The sequence below is a fragment of the Triticum aestivum genome, chromosome 3A (genome assembly GCF_018294505.1).
Source record: "Triticum aestivum cultivar Chinese Spring chromosome 3A, IWGSC CS RefSeq v2.1, whole genome shotgun sequence".
In the NCBI taxonomy this organism is placed as follows: domain Eukaryota; kingdom Viridiplantae; phylum Streptophyta; class Magnoliopsida; order Poales; family Poaceae; genus Triticum; species Triticum aestivum.
The window spans coordinates 6,278,875-6,297,946 of record NC_057800.1 but is presented as its reverse complement, the minus strand read 5'-3'; the positions used below and the strand labels follow the sequence as shown (position 1 = coordinate 6,297,946).

The window sequence follows — 19,072 nt, the reverse complement described above, 5'->3', positions numbered from 1 at the left end:
CCTATATTTCTGTCATTCCCAAAATTCCCAAAAAAATCTCATAAATTCTTTGGGTCATACCTTCGTCAAATATGTAAAAACCTTCCTTGCCTAGTTCAAAAATAATTCAAAAATATTCATTTTCCTATTCTGTTCAGAACAACAGTTTGTGAAGGAAGTACCACTTTGGCATGTCCGAATAGTATCCATTTTCTACAGTGCTTTCCTATGCCCAAATAACCATCCTCCACCAAATGCCAGCGCCACCCATTCATTATTTTGAGCCGAGCTTCAACATTCGTATTTATGTCCAATGTGGTAGTTTGCAAAGCAAGTACCACCTAGGCTCCTCCTTTTGAGCTGAAAATTTGTGAAGACGGTCTTCTTAGTAACCGATCATCCTCAGCAAAAACTCATGCCCATTAGCCATGTACATTTCCCGTACCCCTAATCAAACACTTGGCTGCTAATTCATGTTTGAGCATCGATCGGTATCCTTGTGAGAATCTTATGTTGCAATTTTCTTCCTAGCACCTACCTGGGGAGTGCCCAACCCACTAGACATGCCTAGGCCGCCCAGAACACATGGCAACGCCACAGTCACGTGGTGACCGCGCGACGGGCATGCGAGTTTACGCGCTCTAGAGTTGGGGGCCTCGGCCACCGCCCAAACCTCGACGTATCGCCACCAAACCATGTATTTATGATTAAATAGGTACTTATATAACTATAAATGATTCTGGAAAAAATAAATAGTAAACTATGAGGCAGCTACAGTTCAAATCTGACCCGCTTCCTACTGAATCGGCGGGAATTTGTCTTTTTCACCAGAGGTGGATCAAAACTTTTGACACCCAACCATTTTGTCAATTGTGCATTAAATATGTCCTAGTAATTTACAAAATTGATTTGGTCCAATTTTGCAACAAATATATGGTAGGTCCTTCACCAAAAAAACTCATTTCGGGCACTCGGAAAATGGAAAATGTATTTTCCATGCAAAGAAAGTGAAAACTCCCTTAGGCAACATTGTTTGGAATTCCAAGATGCACCCTTGTGCACAATATGAGATCATTTGAACAAACTTTGCCAAGAATGTGGCCATAGGATTGATTATTTGGCTTGAAAAGCCATGAATCTTCACACATGATAGCTCATTTCTGAGAACACTTTTAAAATAATTGCCGTATTACAAGTTTATTACTTTTCCTGGGAACTTGGCCACTTATAATGACACAATGCGAAGGTTTCCCAATTTTTTGATTTTTTTGAATTTTTATGCCCTTTTCAAAATGCGGTCAAAACGGCGGGAATGACCGTTCCTAGCTAGTGGTTGAATCTTGGAAAATTTTTTGGTGTTTCTCTGATTAAATAGATACTTATGTACCTAGAAATGATTTTTGTTAAAAATAAAGAGCAAACTACGAGGCAACTACAGTTCAAATTTGACCCGCTTCCAACTAAATCGGCGGGAATTTGTCTTTTTCACCAGAGGTGGATAAAAACTTCTTACAGCCAACCATTTGGTGAATTGCGCGTTAAATATGGCCTAGTATTTTAGAAAAATGATTTGGTCCAATTTTGCAACAATTATTTGGGAGTCCTTCACAAAAAAACCTCCTTTTAGGCACTCGAAAAATGGAAAATGGTTCTTTTGTTCAAAGAAAAAGAAAACTTCCTTAGGCAACATTGTTTGCCATTCCAATATGCAACCTTGTGCACAATATGAGATCATTTGAACAAACTATGCCATGAATGTGGCCATAAGATTGATCATTTGGCTTGAAAGCCATTGATCTCCACATGTGATAGCTCGTTTCTGAGAACACTTCTTTAAAATAATTGACGTATTACAAGTTTATTATTTTTCCTGGGAACTTGGCCACATATAATGAGACAATGCGAAGGTTTCCAAATTTTTTGATTTTTTTTTTGCATTTTTATGCCCGTTTCAAAATGCGGCCAAAACGGCGAGAATGACCGTTCCTAGCTAGTCGTTGAATCTTGGAATTTTTTTGGTGTTTCTTTGATTAAATAGATACTTAGTACCTAGAAATGATTTTTGGAAAAATAAAGAGCAAACTACGAGGCAACTATAGTTCAAATTTGACCCGCTTCCAACTAAATCGGCGGGAATTTGTCTTTCCAGAGGTGGATCAAAACTTTTTACACCCGACCATTTTGTCAATTGTGCATTAAATATGTCCTAGTATTTTAGAAAATTGATTTGGTCCAATTTTGCAAAAATTATTTGGGAGGTCCTTCACAAAAAAACCTCATGGCGGTGACCTACTGTTTGAGAGCAGCAAGGGCTTTGTCCTAGTTTACTAGCCTAAATTTTGTTAACACATTGGTACTACTACTAGTGGTATTGTTGGCATGTTAAATGTCCCGAATCTTGTTGTTTATGATTGGGAGCACAGTCGTACTGTTACAACATGTTGTTGATTTTAGTACTAGTCAGACCTAAAATATTATTACCGTTTAAAGTGACCGTTTCTCCTTTTGTATGTTAGTTGCTTGTGCCCCTCTGCTGGAGGATCTCAGTCCAACTACTCTGGATGCATCTATGACATGGTGGACAAGGCAGTAGAAGCATGTGACATGGCAGCCAAGGGAGTTGTTTTGTGGGATGAAGTGTTGGTAAAGACAACAAGCCCCAAGGATCTGCATATGCGTTGCAAGTAACTCTGCCGCAACCGCGGCCGGCTGTGCTTCTTCCTTGGCTACAAACCACCTAGGTGAGCTCTATCCCTCTCTGTGGTGCTTCTGGTGGCCTTGTACTGGTGATTGTGGTGTTGTGCTCTGACCAGTGGCATGATTTACGCACTATGGCAATTTTAGGTTTAGGGAAAATATGCACTGTTGCTCCTGATCAAACCAATTGGCCAATATCCAGTTATCCTGCTATGTGTATGGATTTGTTTATGTGGATTTGGTCTAATCTATGTCCTCCTGTTGATCTACTGGTCCGTGTGCGTGTGTGTGTGTGTGTGTGTGGAGTAAAGTTGTGGTTTGTGCTTCTCCTTTGTAACATGATGAAACAAGCACCTGTAGCGTCTGAGTTAGTGGGTGTTTGTCTACATGGTAAAGCTTCTTTGCCATGTATTTCATAAGGATGTGAACAATCTACTACATGCTCACAAAGCTATTGACTTAAATTTTTTGTTTCTTTGCTGTCAATGTTCGCCAAGCTATTTAAACGACGATGACAAAAGGAAATCATGAATACTCATATAGAAACTATATGGTAATAACTATACACGTTATCATTGAGTTTGCTGTGTGTTTATAGAATGACATGGTTAGCCAATTAAGCCCTGTCCGTGTATCTTTTAGAATTTGCTTCATTGGTAGCACATTCAGATATATTAATTAATTTTGTGCATGTTGGAGAATTTAGACGATGATAACAAACCGTAATCACGAATACTTGTATAGAAACTTGCACGACCATCTTGTTTAATTTTGTGATATTCCTCCATACTAGGAGTTAATCAGCTGAACTGTTATTCAGCTTTCATTGGCAGTTTTAATTTCACTGAAATCATCTTTTCTTTTCTATGCTCATGCTCAAGCCTGGTAGTATATTTTTTTCCAAATGGTCTGTTTACTTGATTTATCTGTTGTTTGATTTTGCTCCATCAGCTTTCCTGATGTCCCCGTACATATATATGTTGGTTGTAATCTTCTTGAAGAATGCAAGTACTTGATATTCCATTCTGTTCTTGTAGGTGAATGGAACTCCGTTGAGGACTTCTACCCATGTTGAAGAGCAGCTAGCTTTTGTACTGGTAGAGCGGTCTATTTGTAGATCCCATTATTTATGATTGTGTGGATCTGGGTGAAGTTTGAAGTTCCTGGGTATGCAAGATTCGATGGTTAAACTGGTTGATGTGATGTGAATGATTGTATGAAAACTGGTTGTTGTGATGTGAATGAGTGTATGTAGTTTCACGTGTTCTGTTCTGTATAGCATATTATAATAAACTTATTTTAGCTATTATTTGAAGATTTTCATATGCTTTCTCTCTTCTGTCTGTTTGATATATACATATATATTGCTTATTAATAAGTCATGAAAAATCTGACATTTGGGACCCATCTGTAAACTGGAGCTGGGAACAAAAGTTGGAAATAAAAAATAAATTGACTGCAAAATGTTGTGCGCTAGAAAATAAAAAGGCCAAATTGTAGGCCAGGCCCATGTAGCTTACTGAAATTAACATAAAATACATATATTAAAAGGGCTTGCCTAAAAAATAATACATGGGCTGAATTACTGGGTCAGACCCATGTAGCTAATAAAAACACAGGAAAAAAACACATTAAAAAGCCGAATTGTTGGGCTAGGCTCATGTAGAAAACTGAATTGGACCGGGCTGAATCTTATGCCACATCAGATTGCCACGTCGGATGCCTACGTGGCTTGGGGAGGCTGCTAGTGACAAAACAAAACAATAGGCATATTTTGGTCGTAAATGTCCACGACCTTCTCATAGAGAAGGTCATTAATTTCAGTTTACGACCGCCAGCTTTTGACCTTCTGTTTTTTGTCAAAAAAGGTCGGAAATGAAAAACAATGACCTTTCATTGACCAATAGTCAAGGTCACAAGTTGACATATTTCTTGTAGTGGTAGTATATCTGCATTGGTAATGAGGCGCTTCAAGAACTCTAGCATGTTATTCTCTATTTCTTGTTTATAATGTTCATATGACCATGTCTCTTCATTAATGGTATTTGGGTCAATGAACCCAATGCCATAGCGTCCAGCTTTTCTCATTTCGGACATCTTCATCCTGCATAATACCACAGAAAAGAATATATAGTAAGGATAATTACATGTAATGATCAACGAGAGCACTACAGCTAGCTTTTGACTTAAATTACAGAAATAAATCACTTACAGACAATAGCAACTGACGATAGATTTGTCGAGTGCGTCATAATTGAATAACTGAAACAGTTCTGTATACTCAATAGACAGAGCTAGCATATGGAATTATCCTCTTCCTTGACTTTCACCATGAGGAACTGTAGATTGTGGGTCTTGCAAATTTTCATGTACCATTGATGCAATTCATACATTCTCATAGGGAGGTTCTTGACCTCCTCGGGCTTGATCAAAGGTTCACCACGGACATATTTTCGTTTTATTTCCTCCTCTCTAAGTGGAGACATGTGCTCGATCTCAAGGAGTTGTCCAACAGTCATACCGATCATTTCAGCCTGCATTATATGCTCCTCGGTTATTACCAGATTGCCCAGCTGGGGAACGTTAACGGTTTGCCCACATATATATAGGGCGCCGGTACTCTTATGTGTTGTTGGCATAACAAGCGGGGGTATCGATTGCGTCGCCTGTTCTCCCAGCTGGGGAACGGTTTTCTGCATTTTTTGCCAGCTGCTTGGCTCGAGCTTGAGCTCGACTCCTTCTGTACTCGTGCTCAATGTGTCTTCCTGATTTGGCGCTCATAGTCTGAGTCAACAGGCTTGGGAGCTGGTGGTCTAGCCATACGAATAAAGTGGCAATCTTTTCCTCTGGCACTTTCTCCCTTGGCGGCGGTGCCGGTTTCGGTCCAAAATGGCCGTCCACTAGGGCCTTCACTATGGCTACGTTTTGCTCCTCGGTCATGTCGTAAGGCCTCTGAGGAAGAGGAGCGAGGCTTGGACCATATTTATATCGCTTGACTCCGCCTATACCTCATGTACTACCTTGACTCGTAGCGCTACGCATCATAGCTGCGGCGTCTCTCTTCCCCAATTGCTGAGGCGGCGGAGACGGCTGACGTGGCTGAGTTGGAGCAGGAGGAGGGGCCTAACAATGTGCCAGACTTGAAGCATGAGGATTGGCCTCACGCGGTGTCGGACTTGAAGCAGGAGGAGTGGCCTCATGCTGTGCCGGACTTGAAGCAGGAGGAGTGGCCTACTGCTATGCCGGACTTGGAGGAGGAGTGGCCTCACATCGAGGAGGAGTCGGATGACGACGCGGTGTCGGTGGCCTTCGAAAGATGATGCAATCCTTTCTCCATAGGATGATATGATGTATGGCCTCTCCCAGTGTGTGCTCCTGGTGATGCCCAGGAATGTCAAGCTCTAGCCCCGAATATTGGTCCACCACCTCATCAACCATGACACGAGCATAGCCGGCTGGAATCGGGTTGCAATGGAAGGTTGCTTCGGGGGGATTTGTATAAGCAACGGCGTTTGCCACCTTCATGGATATGTTCTTCATTTTGAAGTGTGGCGGGCGACGGGGACGGGGACGGGGCGGCGACGGGGGCGTCGACAAGGGGTGGCGATGGGGGCGGCGGGCGACGGGGCAGAGGAGAAGAAGCAGATAAAAACTGACGAAATTTGTAAGTGCCACTTATGTAGGATGGGCCTTTAGTACCGGTTGGAGCCACCAACCGGTACTAAAGGTCAATTTTGGCCAGGCCAAGCGGCGGGAAGGGTAGCCCTTTAGTACCGGGTGGTGACCTTTAATACCGGTTGGTGGCTCCAACCGGTACTAAAGACCCTACCTTTAGTACCAGGTGGAGCGACGACCCGGTACTAAAGGGGGTGCGCTGCCAGGCGAGGGGCGCAAAGTTTAGTCCCAATTCGCCGGGCGAAGGGCAGCCGCACTGGTTTATAAACCCAGCTGCGGCTGCTCCTTTGAACTCCTCTATATAGCAGGCTTCTGGGCCTAACTATGGCGCGCTACCCTGTGCGCCTGCTGGCCCTTCTGGGCCTGAATTTGCACACCCGAGGTCTGGCAGGCCCACTGGGCAGCGCCCCAACAATTTTTTATATAGTTTTTTTTCTTTTCTGCATTATTTATTTTCTTCTATATATTTTTGAGTATTTTTTTATATAGTTTTTTTTTCTTTTCTGCTTTATTTATGTTCATCTGTTTATTTCTGAGCAATTTTTTTATAGTTTTTTTCTTTTCTACTTTATTTATTTCTGAGTAGTTTTTTATATAGTTTTTTATTTTCTTCTTTATTTATTTTCTTCTATTTATTTCTAAGTAGTTTTTTATATAGTTTTTTTCTTTTCTGCTATATTTATTTTCTTCTATTTATTTTTGAGTAATTTTTTAGATAGTTTTTTTCTTTTCTGCTTTATTTATTTTCTTCTATTTATTTCTGAGTAATTTTTTTAGATAGTTTTTTTCTTTTCTGCTTTATTTATTTTCTTCTATTTATTCTGAGTAATTTTTTATATAGTTTTTTTCTTTTCTGCAGTTGTAATAAGTTACTAAAATTTTGAATTGCCGGTGTAACAGATGAGTTTTCGTCCGAAACCCTGATACTTTGAAAGAGATTGTGCAGTTTGTACACGAAGTGCATCCTGTTTTTGCCGTGACCCTCTCTACTTTTTTGCACATGCTATGCGGGCGAAATGATGATACCATGCCAAGTTTCAACCTTTTCTGAGTTCATTTGTAGTGCTTTTCAATTTCAGGGCCATTTAGCTCAAAACAAATCAGTAAATGCATTAAAAATAGCAAATTATGTAAGAAAGGGTTGAAAATTGATGATGTGGCTTTGAATGGTGCCTGCTGAACGCAAAAAAGTCCGGAGTTTGAGAGGACAGAGTGAGGGTGTAAACATGTAAAAATATACATAAAAAATACATTGATCATCATTGATCTTTTTGTGTACAATCTGAATTGTCAATATGAGTCCTCAACGGTTTAGAAACCGGTGAAGACTCATATTGCGGCCACAAATTCTACACATAGAGTTCAATGAAGACCAAGTGCTTGTGATAGTTTGAGAAGTAACATATTTAAGATGGTAAAAACCCTGTTAGCCGAGCGAGGTGAGACTAAAAAACAGCTGCAACTCCAAACCTCTAGTACAGGTTTGTGGTACAAACCGGTACTAAAGGCGCTGGTGGGACCCCAGCCGGAGCACGGTGTGCCACATCCTCTTTAGTACCGGTTCATGCAACGAACCGGTACTAAAGGTTCACATCGAATTGGTAATAATTAGCTCTGGCCGCCTAGCCGTTTCGAACCGGCACTAATGGACACATTAGTGCCGGTTTTGTTACAAACCGGTACTAATGTGCTTCACATTATGCCGTTTTTCTACTAGTGTGTTTTTTCCTGCATGACCTTATTCCTTGCACTCTTGAGTCTTTTGAGAAGGAGAATTTTTTTTTGTTGATGAGTCGGCCCAAATAGATTTTAGATGATTGCCAAAAAGTTGTTATTGAAGGATTGGAGTCAAGCTTAGGATCAGTTTATCCTATGGGTCTGTACTACAAGGTTGAGGTATGTCTCTCCTCATTTATTTTGCTATCGAACCTTGTTGGTTGCATTCTTGGGTGCTTTGACAAGGAGCAATTACACAATGCGATTGTGGTCACTACTTTTGATTATATTTTGCAAGCAGTTCTGTGAAGCCATTGTGGCATGTACTTAGAACTTCTGTTGATGTGCAGTGGTCAACCGACAATGCAGAAATCAGGTTTATAGATGAGTGCTTTATGTCGGGGTGGACGAGCTTCCGTTAGGCCATTGATTTCCCAATGAAGGAGCTTTGAGGCAAGCACTGCAATGATGTATATTTGTATATGGCATAATCTGTAGGAACCGTCTCCTTGTTTCCTTTTGTTCTTGGTTTTTCTCCAGTTGATTACTGCCCTATGAGATCTGCACAGACAAAATTCATGTTGATTTGTTTAGTTGTGGCATGTATCGTAGCTACACCAGTCTGATAATTTAGTCCTCAAATAAGGTAGTTTCCGTCTCCCCTTTACATGTGATGGATATATGTGGTTGTTGCTTGCCGTTGCTGAAGCGAGGACTCTTAAGTGTATTTTTGTGTTCTCCCTGATTATGTTAATCAGGCCGTATGTGTTCTGTTGGTCTATTTTCATTTGTCTACCTCTATAGAATTTCAAAGATGTAATTTTCTATCATGTAGTTGCCTATTTCTTCATATACTAACCCTCTCCTAAATGATAGATGAGGCAGGTGACTTATCTCACGTATTTCTTTTCTGTAAATTACAACAAGTCTATTTTAGTCAACTTAAGGGTATGTTGAATATGACTGTTAATGAAGATATTCATTCTTGTTATTGAATGTGCACAATCTGATTCATTTTAAAGTAGTTCCTTATCTTTATGACTAGACTAGGCTTCTACTTTAGCGAGTGTTTCACTTCAACACAGATTGATGCAAGAAAGAAAGAATTCTTTTGCAATAAAGCAAGCATTGAGTGCCCAAAGCAGAAGAGGTTGAATTTTTTGCCGACGTAAATTTAAAGTAACCTTCTCCATGCAATTTTTTTTCAACCATTTGTATCTAAATATCAGTACCCATTTTGAACTACATGCTCAGGCCGACCTTTTTATTTGATGTTATTGGTGTGGTATGTGTATAATTGTTAACTTGGTTGCGGTTTTAGTAATAGGTCGTCACACATTACAGAAAACTATTTTCCATTCTGTGTCTCTATGCTCATTTTGTGCCCGGGTGCAGCTATGAAGGAACACTACAGGTAGAGAAGAAAGAAAGGAAGAATGATGGTACGAACCACTGAGATACCGAGTCCGGCCAGCCAGGTGAGTATCAGGACAGTGTTTCTTCATTGGACAAAAATTGTCCTTTAGAGTATATTAGTCTTTTAATCATCAATGAGTAGACTAACGCATACATTTTTTTCGACTGCACCCATATAGTTTGTCTTTGCTGAATATACTATATTTACTTCATTTCTCTATTGAGTTAGCAATGGAAATATAAATGATTTATATACTATATAATTTGCAACCATATAGTGATCAATTAACGTTGTTTCTCTATATAATTTGTCTTTGCTGAATATACTATATTTGTTTGGTCTGCACCCATATAATGATCAATTAACTCCCGAAAACATCCTTTCCAGACATAATTTATTTTCATGATTTGTCTTTGCTTAGGATTCTCATTTAATTGGTGAGCACTCAGATTTGGAATATCAGCTCTTTAGTACTGGTTTATCATTTTAAGAAAATAGGAGCAATGTGATTTTGTTCTCTAGAGACTTGAATTGAATAGTAGGTCCTTTTAGTACTGTCCTACTACCTTTTGTAGCTAACAAATACATCAGTTCGACTAGGCATTATCATGTATTGTATCGTAGTATCTTTTTTTGCATAGAGTAAATACCTACTTCTGCTGTAGGTTACTTTTCTTTATAAAATTTGGTTCAGGATGCCGTTTTACCTGTTGCAATACCTTCAGCATAGAGGCAGTAGTGGTCTGCTCCTCCAAAGATCTATAGCTTGTGGATGCTGCGGATGTGGCACAGGGAGCAGATGAAATGGGAATAAGAGGACCCCCGGTGCGCGCACAAATTGTTTCTACCTGACGGCTGATAGTGAGGGTGAGCACCGAGTTGCAAAGTCGTCGCCCTTCCCTGCAAATTACAGTTCCTTCAAATTAACCAAATCACCATCTTATTTTTTTCCTAATTTTCTCATATTTCTTAGATGCCTCTAACCTGTCTTGAGAAGGTTCGAGCCGAAGTATAACTTGTACAACGCATCACCAATTTCGTCCGACAACACTGTTGTTGTAGAGGTAGCAGCGACCACATCTCTCCACAGAAGCATCGCTAGCTGCGGCCGTCGATGTACCTGATGTTGTGTATGCCTCTTCATCCCTTTAGTCTGCTTGGTTATTCGGTAGTCGGATACAATATAATATCGTTTATTAATCCTTTTGGTTAATTAAAATATCCTACAGTCACCTGATAGAATTTCATGATTGTTTTGTCATGAAATAGGTTCTGCCGGAGCAAAGGGCCAGCGCATTTTGAAGGGTTTGAGACTGAATTGTTCATATAGTCTTGCAACTATTTTTGTAGCCAAATAATTATTTTTTTAGATGCATTAGTTAAGAGCACTGATTTTTTTGAAGAGCTTTATCATGACATAGATCTTGGTTTCGCTTTACTGCCATGCAGAGGTTGGATGGAGCGTCGAGGATTTCAGGCTTGGGGGTGGCCACAGGTTGCCGGATAGCAGGATGAGTTGGATATGTTCTTCAAAGACAAGGTAATTTCATGGCTGACGTGTACCTCAAGTACATACTTCTAAGTTTGGTCATTTGTTTATCCTCATAGTTGGTTTCTCTTAATACTTTTTCTTAGAGACATGATCAAAGATAGAAAAGTTTCATTTCTGAGGCAAAAGTGGCAGTATAGTATGCATGCCTTGTTGATCCGTTCATGCAATTGGAAGAAGTATCTGATTCATCTGACCTAATTCAAGTTAACTTGAGTACAACAGTAGATAAACATTCACATGCAAATCCTACTCCAAATGGACATCAAGAGTAGTACATGGACAGTGTAAAATGCGTTCGTGTTAGCTGAGTGAAAATTAGAGATCAGCCTGGTGGTACTTTATTATTTTACACTAGTAGAAAAAGGGCCATTTGTCCCATTTCATAAGGCCCATCTGTCCCGGTTGGGTAACCGGGACTAAAGGGTCGTTACTAGTGCCCTAGGCCTTTAGTCCCGGTTCTTATACCAACCGGGACAGATGGGCCTCCACGTGGCCGCTCCGGGGAGCCCAGGCAGGAGGGCCTTTGGTCCCGTTTGGTAGCACTAAACGTGACCAATAAGCTTCCACGCGTCAGCATTTCGGGGGCTGTTTTTTTTGAAAGGAGGTGGTTTAGGGGTTTTGGGGGTTAATTTAGGTTGTTATAGGTAGCTAATAGAGAGATGTGTCCTCTCTTATCTCCGTGCTACTGCAACTGCTATGCCTAAACATGACTTAGATTGAAGTGAGGCAACATGTGGTGTATGTCGAAAGTAATACTAATCCTAACTTGATCAAGTTTGGATTGTACTAATTTCGACATGCACCACATGCATGTTTCCTTCACTTCAATCCAATCCATGTTCATTTCACCCATAGATATATAATAACTCTTCATGCTCGCATCATGCATCATCATAGTAACAAGTCCTACTAATCATCATCCTACAACTTCTACTCGTTATTAATAACAAGTCATACGATCATCATCCTGATAGTCATCGAACCAACCCTACTTAATTGTTCTTCGCACATGATCATCAGTATTATGCAGGACCTAAATACCCTATTTAAGGTAAAATAGCATAAAACAATATAGACCCTAACTCTCCATTATGGAGAATGGAGATCATCGCTCCTGTCTCCAATTCTTGCGCGGCACTTCCTTTTGCTTCCAAGAACCTCCTTACGATTGTCCATATTTTTTCCATTATCTGATTAGCATGTCTCCACTTCTTTTAGAAATCCGGTATGGATAGTTGAGATTCGTAGGATGACCTGGATATATGTTCAAAACACGAAGGCTGCCATTCTGATACATCAAATGAGGAACACAATCCTCTACGATTCTCTGTTGAAAAACATAGTAATAACTTAATAGTTAGCAATGATGTACTAGTTTTAGAAGTATGCAAAAGATGCACAGATGTTGTAACAGTAAAAAATCTTACCAGGGTATCTCCATGGTAGGTACCGTAGTTCAACACGTGCACTAGTGGCACATATTGACCATAATGTTGAGGAGTTTGATTGTAGATATTGTAATTCTCAAGATCAGTACAAAATCCGACCAGATGATTTTTCTCCTGATAAGTTAACTCGGAGCCATCGGTGTAGTGGGTTTGTCTACCATGTTCTGCACATTGTTTGAACAATCAAAATAAGCTGCCAACTATTTTGAAATAAACAATATAAATTAGTTAATAATTAACTATGTTTGAGAAACTCACATAGCGGTAGAACTGGAGGCGTATCAACAAGGACCCAAATGTCCATATTGTCTTGGTCGATGTCAGGATCACCAAGATCCATGGTGACAAGCATACCCTCGTCAAAACCATACATCTTGCAAAATGCTTCCCAATTTTTGCAACCAAAATGGGTTACGCTCTCAGCATTATAGAGATTTACTTCAAAATCCACATCGTGATGGGTCCTTAGGTGAATTTTCTTCGTTTCAAAATATTCATGGTCTTCAAAATCGATCCTCTCCAAGACATAGCGTCTTGCATGGCATGGGATAAGCTATACACAAATTGTAAAAAATGATAATTACACGTTGAAATAGTTGAAGTCATGCTTAATTACGAAAAAACACTTGTCGCCGTTGCGTACTGTTTCAACATCGAAGGTCTCCTCGAGCTTAATGATGAAGCGCCGATCATCGTCCAGGTGAGGCCTGTCGCACAAACCTCGATCGTCATGGCACCAGCCGCACTCCTCCGGGAGACTTTCGTCGTCCGATGACGACATTTCCTACGTTCATAATTCAAAGATTAAACTTGTACAATTAAATATATGTACTACAAAAACTAAATTAGATCATTATTATTCATCATGGGTTGACTATCCGTTTGTCGAGTCTTTTCTTGAAAATTCTCAGCTCACGTGGTGTATACATTCGACCATTGGTGATGGTCGCTCCTCCATTTGTCCCCGAGTGCATTACACCAAAATGTCTAGCACGCGGGAACGAAGGAGAAGCGACCCCCACGACAACAGTCGGGATTCTTCGTCTTCTCATATATATATATGGTGGAACTCTCCCTCACTGATTCCTCTCTGACATTTGTGACCGTCGGTGATGGTAGCTCCTCCTTTCGTTCTCGAGTGCATTACATCAAATTGTCTAGAACACGAGAATGAAGGAGAAGCTACCCCACGACAATAGTCGGGATTCTTCGTCCTCTCATATATGGTGGAGACTCGACAGACTTAATGTCAACCCGAAATATCGTTTAATTATCTTTCTAAAAAAGGATTTGGCTGGTCTCACCTTGAGGTCGGAGGGGGTCGTTGACGGGGACGACGGCAGGGATGATGGAGGGGGGCTCCTAGATTTCTGCGACAACAATAACCCTATAAGTTATCAACTAATGATATCCATACGCCTTGCATAGTGCTCTCCAATTTTAGCATTCAAAGTAGGAGTAGTTATCCAATTTGAGCATTCAATAAGCAAAACCAAATTGTAAAATAAAGTAGTATTTAAATTAGCATGCATTCAATTATAAGCAAAACTACATCATCTCTTCCGTCCGTACATTGTCGAATATTATCACAAATACATCTCGAATACTATCATACATATATATAGCATCGCTAGTACAGCTAGAACGGTAGCGCCCGACGGTTATCGGCGTGGGCGCTGGACACCCAAAGGGAACGAACCATCACATGATCATAGCTCTAGTGAGATCCCTAAAGAACCTGCCAGGTATTGTCGAACTTGCCCTCCAACGCAACCATGTAGCGACGGACATGCTCGTCCTCCATGCTGACACGGTGAAGTACCACCTCCGCGGTGTCCGAAAGCCTAGGCACCATCACTGGCCCACGCGACCGCCACCAAACAAAGATCGGGTCAACGACGGGCTGGCTCCACACCAACCTACGTCCCTCGAAAGGTAGCACCTCCCAATACCAGCCCGGCGGAGGCCAGTCCTGGACGTGGCCCCTCTGATCAAGCCGGCCTCCTCCGCCGAGTCGACGACGAGGATGCGGGATAGGCATCCTCGACGTCGATGCGGGAATAATTGCGTGAACTAAAAAAATAAACTAGTTCTATTACTTTTCTTGCCAAAAATAAACTACTGCTATAGTAAAATAAAGTAGTTTTATTAAATCAACTAGTTCAACTACTAATTAAGCACTTACTATAAATAAAATAAAGTAGAACTTACTAAAAATAAACTACTTCTATATATAGTAAAATAAAGTAGTTTTATTAAATCAACTAGTTCAACTACTAAGCACTTACTATAAATAAAATAAAGTAGAACTTACTAACAATAAACTACTTCTATAGTAAAATAAAGTAGTTTTATTAAATCAACTAGTTCAACTACTAAGCACTTACTATAAATAAAATAAAGTAGTACTTACTAAAAATAAAGTTGTTTAACTAGTTCTATTAATTATCGACCCCCCCTCATGTCGAAGTTATCGAGGAGGGGGTATATCGACAACGACATACCCGATAAAAAATAAGAAGAGGAAGAAGAAGGAAAAAAAAGGAGAAGGAGAAGGAATAGAGGAAAGAAAAAAAATAGATCTATTTTTTTTCTTCTCCTCTATTCCTTCTCCTTCTCCTCTTTTTTTCTTCTTCTTCATCCTCTTCTTATTTTTCTTCTTCTTCCTTCTTCCTCTTTTCTTCCTCTTTTCTTCCTCTTTTCTTCTTTCCTTAATTTCTTTCCGTGACGACCCTAACCCTAAACAGTACAACTAACTACAATGACTTCGCTTGCATACATATGAACAAATATGATCGATCATCTGTGAACAATATAAAAACATCATATGATATATGAACAAAAAAATCACATCTATGAAAAAAATCATCTAATCATATATTTTTTATGGTGGCCACGGCGGCCGCGGTGACCGGGGGAAAGGCAGGGGCGTGGGGGCCGGGGCTCACTGGGGGCGGCGTCGGCGATGGAGCGGACTGGGGCGGTGACGACGCTGGGGCGGCGTGGACCGGGGCGATTACCGACGCGGGGTTGATACGTCTCCAACGTATCTTTAATTTTTTATTGCTCCATGCTATATTATCTACTGTTTTTAGCATTTTTGGGCTTTATTATTCACTTTTATATTATTTTTGGGACTAACCTATTAACCAGAGGCCCAGCCCAGAATTGTTGTTTTTTGCCTATTTCAAAGTTTTGGAGAAAAAGAATATCAAACGGAGCCAAAACCCTCATTCCACCGCCGCAACCTTCTGTACCCACGAGATCTCATCTTGGAGCCTGTTCCTCAGCTCCGCCGGAGGGGGCGTCGATCACGGAGGGCTTTTACATCATCACCATAGCCCCTCCGATGAAGTGTGAGCAGTTTACCTCAGACCTTCGGGTCCATAGTTATTACCTAGATGGCTTCTTCTCTCTTTTTGGATCTCAATACAATGTTCTCCTCCTCTCTCGTGGAGATCTATTCGATGTAATCTTCTTTTTGCGGTGTGTTTGTTGAGACCGATGAATTCTTGGTTTATGATCAAGTTTATCTATGAACAATATTTGAATCTTCTCTGAATTCTTTTATGTATGATTGGTTATCTTTGCAAGTCTCTTCGAATTATCAGTTTGGTTTGGCCTACTAGATTGATCTTTCTTGCAATGGGAGAAGTGCTTAGCTTTGGGTTCAATATTGCGGTGTCCTTTCCCAGTGACAGTAGGGGCAGCAAGGCACGTATTGTATTGTTGCCATCGAGGATAACAAGATGGGGTTTTTATCATATTGCATGAATTTATCCCTCTACATCATGTCATCTTGCTTAAGGCTTTCTCTGTTTTTATGAACTTAATACTCTAGATGCATGCTGGATAGCGGTCGATGAGTGGAGTAATAGTAGTAGATGCAGGCAGGAGTCGGTCTACTTGTCTCGGACGTGATGCCTATATACATGATCATACCTAGATATTCTCATAACTATGCTCAATTCTGTCAATTGCTCAACAGTAATTTCTTCACCCACCGTAAAATACTTATGCTCCTCAGAGAAGCCACTAGTGAAACTTATGGCCCCCGGGTCTATCTTCATCATATTAATCTTCCAACACTTAGTTATTTACTTTTGTTTTATTTTACTTTGCATCTTTATCACAAAAATACCAAAAATATTATCCTATCATATCTATCAGATCTCACTCTCGTAAGTGACCATGTAGGGATTGACAACCCCTTATCGTGTTGGTTGCGAGGATTTATTTGTTTTGTGTAGGTACGAGGGACTCGCGCGTAGCCTCCTACTGGATTGATACCTTGGTTCTCAAAAACTAAGGGAAATACTTATGCTACTTTTCTGCATCACCCTTTCCTCTTCAAGGAAAAACCAACGCAGTGCTCAAGAGGTAGCACCGGTTCGTGGCAGCAACCGGGACCAAAGCACCCCTTTAGTCCGGTTGGGGCCACAAACCGGGACCAAAGGTCGCTTTTTAGCAGCCCAAAGGGCGGGAAGTAGAGGCCTTTGGTCCCGGTTGGAGCCACAAACTAGGACTAAAGGGTGCGCATTGATACTGGTTGTTGTCGTGAACCGGTACCAATGTACGCCTTTAGTACCGGTTGGTGGCACCAACCAGGACTAAAGGCCTTGTGCTGCCCGTATCGCGGCACGAAAGTTTAGCCCCACCTCGCTAGCTGAGGGAGCTCGAGAGTGGTTTATAAGCCCCACTCCCGCTGCCCTCTCAAGCTCCTCTCAAATGCAGGCTGTCGGGCCTATACACATTGTATCTGCCTGTGGGCCTATTGGGCCTTCTACGGGCATGAATCCTCGCCCATGGGTGGGTTTCTAGTCGTATTCAGGCCATGGTGGCCCAGTAGGTGGCTTTTTATTTTTTTCCTAGCTTAGTTCTTTTCTTTTTTGCTTTATTTATTTATTTGTTTTGTTTCTACTTACAACAAAATACTTATTTATTTTATTTTATTTTTTTTCTAATTACTTATTTGTTTTATTTTATGATAATTCTTTTTGCTATTAAAGTTTCTAACAAAATAAGTTCTTTGTGAAAATTCTTTTTGCTTTTAATGATTTTAAACAGAAAAAACTTTGATAATTTTAGTTGCATCAATTTTATATAATTTTAGTTTCAGTAATACTAGAGGTTGCCTATAATGTTTTGAATAGAAAATACGTTGATAATTTTAGTTTCACAAATTTTATTTATGTTATTAAAGTTTATCTTATTTTGTTTCTACTTATATATTTTATTAAAGTTTATTTTATTCTATTTCTAATTACTTATTTATTTATTTTTATGATATTTTTTATTTTCCATGCATTTACTAATTATTTCATGAGACCATGAAATTGAAAAGCACTACAAATGAACTCTGGAAAGGTTGGAAGTTGGCATGGTATCATCATTTCACCCACATAGCATGTGCAACAAAGTAGAGAGGGTTACGGCAAAAACTGGATGCACTTCGTGTACAAAATGGACAATCTGTTTCGAAGTATCAGGATTTCTTACGGAAACTTGTCTGTTACAACAGGCATTTCATATGAAGTATGAAAAGGTTGAAAGTTGGCATGGTATCATCATAATAGTTGTGGAGAGAAAGTCTTCACTTTTTTTTTTGCTTGTGTGCTTTGCCTATTGCGCAGTAACCATGGATAATTTTCATCGTTTATCAGGATGCTTGGGTCAGCCTTGACATTGAAGGGAGGAATTTCAAGAAACTTTTCATACTCTTCAGACATGTCAGTCTTGCCCTCCACTCCCACAATGTCCCTTTTTCCTGAAAGAACTATGTGGCACCTTGGCTCATCGTATGATGTATTCACTTCCTTATCTTTTCTTTTTCTCGGTTTGGTAGACATGTCCTTCACATATATAACCTGTGCCACATCATTGGTTAGGACGAATGGTTCGTCAGTGTACCAAAGATTGTTCAGATCCGCTGTTGTCATTCCGTACTGTGGGTCTACCTGTACCCCGCCTCCTGACAGATTAACCCATTTGCACTTAAACAAAGGGACCATAAAATCATGTCTGTAGTCAAGATCCCATATGTCCATTATGTAACCATAATATGTGACCTTTCCCCTCTCGGTTACTGCATCAAAGCGGGCACTGCTGTTTTGGTTGGTGCTCTTTTGATCTTGGGCGATCGTGTAAAATGAATTCCCATTTATCTCGTATCCTTTGTAAGTCAATACAGTCGAAGATGGTCCCCTGGACAACGAGTACAACTCATCACAAACAGTGGTGTCACCTCTGAGACGTGTTTCCAACCAAGTGCTGAAAGTCTTGGTGTGTTCACATGTAATCCATTCGTCACACTGCTCCGGGTGTTTGGAGCGCAGACTGTTCTTGTGTTCATCAACATACGGGGTCACTAAGGGAGTCCTGGATTAGGGGGTGTTCGGATAGTCGGACTATAACCTTTGGCCGGACTCTTGGACTATGAAGATACAAGATTGAAGACTTCGTCCCGTGTCCGGATAGGACTTTCCTTGGCATGGAAGGCAAACTTGGTGATACGGATATGTAGATCTCGTCCCATTGTAACCGACTATGTGTAACCCTAACTGTCGGTGTCAAAACCGACGGATCTCG

The 19,072-nt window shown here is 40.5% G+C and overlaps 1 long non-coding RNA gene across 1 annotated transcript; it reads left to right on the top strand.

Annotated features, from left to right (window-relative positions):
- The first annotated feature begins 2,506 nt into the window (after nucleotides 1-2,506).
- Nucleotides 2,507-3,999, top strand: LOC123057449 (uncharacterized). The gene is made up of 2 exons (XR_006426862.1): nucleotides 2,507-2,720; nucleotides 3,714-3,999. It is a non-coding gene; the product is annotated as an uncharacterized lncRNA (long non-coding RNA).
- Nucleotides 4,000-19,072: the final 15,073 nt, after the last annotated feature.